This window comes from Micropterus dolomieu, linkage group LG04 (genome assembly GCF_021292245.1).
Source record: "Micropterus dolomieu isolate WLL.071019.BEF.003 ecotype Adirondacks linkage group LG04, ASM2129224v1, whole genome shotgun sequence".
Lineage (NCBI taxonomy): Eukaryota > Metazoa > Chordata > Actinopteri > Centrarchiformes > Centrarchidae > Micropterus > Micropterus dolomieu.
In genome coordinates, this window is record NC_060153.1 from 22,541,064 (window position 1) to 22,544,788 (window position 3,725).

Genomic DNA, 3,725 nt, shown 5'->3' on the forward strand with positions numbered 1-3,725 from the left:
TGGTTTTTCCTCCTTTTTATCAGTTTTCTGCTTTTTCCCTTGGTTTCCTGTTCTCTGCCCGCCTCTCTGTGTTTTCTCCCCCGTGTGCTCTCTCTCCCTCTGCTCCTGAGCCCAGCCAACTACCTGCAACTGCAACCCATCATCCACCTCGTCAGCCTGCCACACCTGCCAGTAATCAACCTCATCCCAGCCTGTATTTCAACCCCGGTTCTCCACACCATCCTTGCTTGATCGTCGTTGCTCCATACCCGGTGCCATCCCCACGTTCAGGCTTTCATGTTTCTTGTTTTTTCACGTTTACCCTGTACCTTGTTGCTGTCTTCCCTAACCTTGTCCCTCTGTCTGTTCTCCACCCAGGTACACTCACCCTTGTCCTCCGTTCGGCTGGGCTCATCCACTGGCCCACTCCTCTTTGGACTTCCCTCACGGCGTCCTCCCTGTTCCCCCGCCTCTCCACGCTTCCTCGGCCCCTGTGTTCCCCTGCTCTCTGGCCCCCTGTCTCCTTGGTTCCCCGTGCCTGTACTTCCCCGACGTCCTCCTCTCCCTCCAGTCCCTCTCACCCTTTTCCCTCCAATAAACCTCCTTCCTTCTGAGTGCTGCATTTGGGTCCTCTCTGTCCACACACCACACCCCGTAACAATGGCTTTTGTTTTCCCTTAAGTTTCCTTGTGTCCCCTTTCTCTCATGTCTCTTGTACTTCCTTGTCTGTCTCTCTGAGTCTGTGTGTGTGTGTGTGTGGTGCTCCTCTCCTGATTCTCCTGGTCTCTGGTTTCCTGCTGATTACTCACACGTGCCTTTCATCAAGCTCACCACAAGTATATCAACCCCTGTTCTTCATCCACTTGTCACCAGATCATTGTTGCAGCTACAGTGGTAGTAAATGCTCCAGGCCTCTCTTGTGTACTATTCAAGTGTCGCTATCTACCTGTAGTCTCCAGCCAGCCATGCCCTTTTCCTCTCTTTCATCCACCATGCTCCAGGCTGCCCAGCCATACCTTATTGCCATCTACCTCTATTACCCGCTATGCTTAATAAATCCTGTTTTACAGTTTTTCTCAATTGCTAACACTAAAACCCATTGGCTGAACAAAGTTCGCAGTTGCCTGAACTCATTTAGCTAATTGTGCAGTCTGTTGTCAATACCTTAAACCATTTCACATGGTAAAACACAATTTGCAGATCTCACTTAGCAGCAGAACTCTAAAAACATTCTCATTCTCAAAACACATTCTGTACTCATATGCACATGTCATCCATACTGGTAAACACAAGTGGCAACAATCAAATACAAATAGACAACACATGTCACTGATTAAACACAACCACTCAAAATTGATTTCACTTGTTTCAAATCATGTGACACAACCAATATAAGTCAGTTCAGAGAGCAAAGAGGTTGTTGATGGTGGGCTGGAGAAAGTCTAAGAATGGATGGAAGAAACAGAGGATGAGTGGCCCTGAACATTGTGCTTTCCATTTGTTTACAGTACTGACTGCTCAATAGATTTTGAGTTGATGCAGGTTCATATCAACAAAGAACAAGAATTACAGTATCACAGAAACAAAGGACAAGTTTGTGAGATGCAGGGTACAGTACTGTAAAAATAGGTGTATAAGGAGGAGGAAGAACAAAAAAAATTGCAAAGAGCAAAGCAGAGTATCATTTCTGATCAATTTTGAGTTTTCATCAAGTGGGAAGCTTCCGGTCTACAATATGAAGCGAATGCGGAAGTCCCTGAAACCTGCATTCTATTGAAAATCCAGCAGGGGGCGACTCTTCTGGTTGCAAAAAGAAGTCCGGCTCCATTAGAAATAATGGGAAAATGACCCTACTTCTCAGCTGAATAATTACCCCAGTAAACACTTTCTTGATGAATTTATGGTCTCAGTTGCTAGTTTCAAGCCTTCTTCAATACAACATGATGTTCATTTAGTAAATTATGGTCCCATTTATTTTAAAATAGACCACAAAGCAGAGTATGTTTCAGGGCGGGATTATCTATGTTTGACAAAATCGTTACCATGGCGACCTGTCAATCAGGCTAGAACCGACTTGTACCCTCGCCGCTGAATAAATTTAACCAGCCCCGCTGAAAAAGCTTATTAGTAGTTGGCTGTTCACGTTCTCTGGTGAGTACATTTATTTTTAAGACTGTTGTTCGCTAGACAAAGTTATCAGCCTGTTAAAATGACAGTTAACGTGAGTTACAGTTGCACCTAGCTAAGCAAGCTAGCTAGCTCCACACACGGCCATTAGCTCCGCTGTATTGTCACTTCCGGGCACTTCCTGGTTGCAAAAACTCGACATGGCCCTATCGGCCTAACTCGAGGCTTCAAAACGGCAGTCCACAAACCACCGGGTGACGTCACAATGACTAAGTCCATTTCTTACATACAGTCTATGGTTTTCATTCATCAAAAGACAATGACGGAAAAATATGAAATTTGTTTTGAGATTAAAAATGTTTTCTATTTTTTGGTGTATTGTTTACTGACTGTTTGATAGTGTATATCATTTTGATCGCTTTGTTTATGTTTTGAGAGCAGTATTTGGTTTTGAGCACAGGTAAATCTGTTTTGAGGTGAAAGTTTCATTTTGCACGAGGAGTCAGAGGTAGAGCAAGGTATCAGAAATTGTGTTTTAACAATTAAGAAAAACTGTAATTCATCCACTTGTAAGTTTGTGCCTGCGTTTGGGTCTACTGTGCAAATCACAACAGTATAGTAGGTTTATCAGAGATTTTTTTGAAAACAGCTTCCCACTGTGGCTGGAAATAAGACTGATGAGTGCGGCGAGGCTAAACCAGATTATTATCGTAGTGGGCTGTAAAACCTAAAGAATGAGCTGAAAGACACTAAAACACTGTATCGCTGTAGGGAATTATCTGTTGGTTCATGTTCATGGATTTAGTCCTGCTAAATATTATAACAGTTCCCTTTCCTCTGGAAGTGTATCTGATGATGAAGACTTGTGTTCAGCCGCTTCTGAAAGGGCACACATTGGATCTAGCTCACATATAAAACATTCGGCCAAAACAGCTGTCATTTATTTTAAATATTCAGTATTTGAGAATAGCTTTGTTGCAACTTTTAGACACACTAAGGAATAACATCTTTGTAAAATTCCAGAGTGGGTTTCGAATGCTACACAGTATGGAAACAGTCTTTGTGTGACAAATTACTTATTACTTGCTGCAGACTCAGGAAACAGAATATACGGATTGAGGGACAGAGGAAATGGGCAGGAATCACAGGAGTGGTTCTCCTCTTACCTGGAAAACAGCAGCTAGCATCACTTGTGGACTGCCCCGAGGGTCAGTTCTGGGACCAATCTTATTATCACTGTACATGTCGCCCTGGAATATTTCATTTGACAATATAACATGCCAATTTACTATTACGCTGATGATCGACAGTTATACTTCTCATGTGAACTGAACAATCTAACCAAATGCCATTGCTTTTCATCCAATGCCAAGGACTGGATGGCTATCTTCCTACAATTTAATGGCAATAGAACAGAGATTTTGATCTTAGGCCCAGAACATCACAAACTATACAGTCCTCCCTTGGTCCACTAATTGCCAACATTAAGTCTTTGGCAAAGATTCTTGGGGTGACTTTTGAATGCCACTTACCCTTTGAGCAGCATACCAGAAATACCAATCAAGCCTGTGTTCGTCAATTAAGGAACATCTCCGAGATAAGACACATGCTCAACTTTA